Source organism: Venustampulla echinocandica (assembly GCF_003357145.1).
Source record: "Venustampulla echinocandica strain BP 5553 chromosome Unknown scaffold_10, whole genome shotgun sequence".
NCBI classification, from domain to species: Eukaryota; Fungi; Ascomycota; class Leotiomycetes; order Helotiales; family Pleuroascaceae; genus Venustampulla; species Venustampulla echinocandica.
In genome coordinates, this window is record NW_022474215.1 from 700776 (window position 1) to 701108 (window position 333).

Consider the following 333-nt stretch of genomic DNA (forward strand, 5'->3'; position numbering starts at 1 on the left):
GGAGGAGGAGGCCGAGGCTAGGGGACGGGTCCTGTTCCTAAGCTAACTCTGCGCCAGCTCGTGCCATGTTTATGATTTGCAGTACAGTGGTATGATGATGATGATGGCTTCTGAGTGTTGACAGCTCGGCGAACCTGCGCGAGGGCAACGGTTGCGGCGACTCCCCTCCCCTACCCAACAAAGGAGAGCTGCGCTAACTCGCGGTGCTAGTGGCTGCCGGGGAGCCGTGGCGTGTGGAGGGGCGTTGCAGCCCCCGGTCTGGAGAATCTTTTCACTCCACCTTCGATCTGCTCGATCCTGGGTTTCTTTTGGGATGTTCTAACTTCTGAGCGT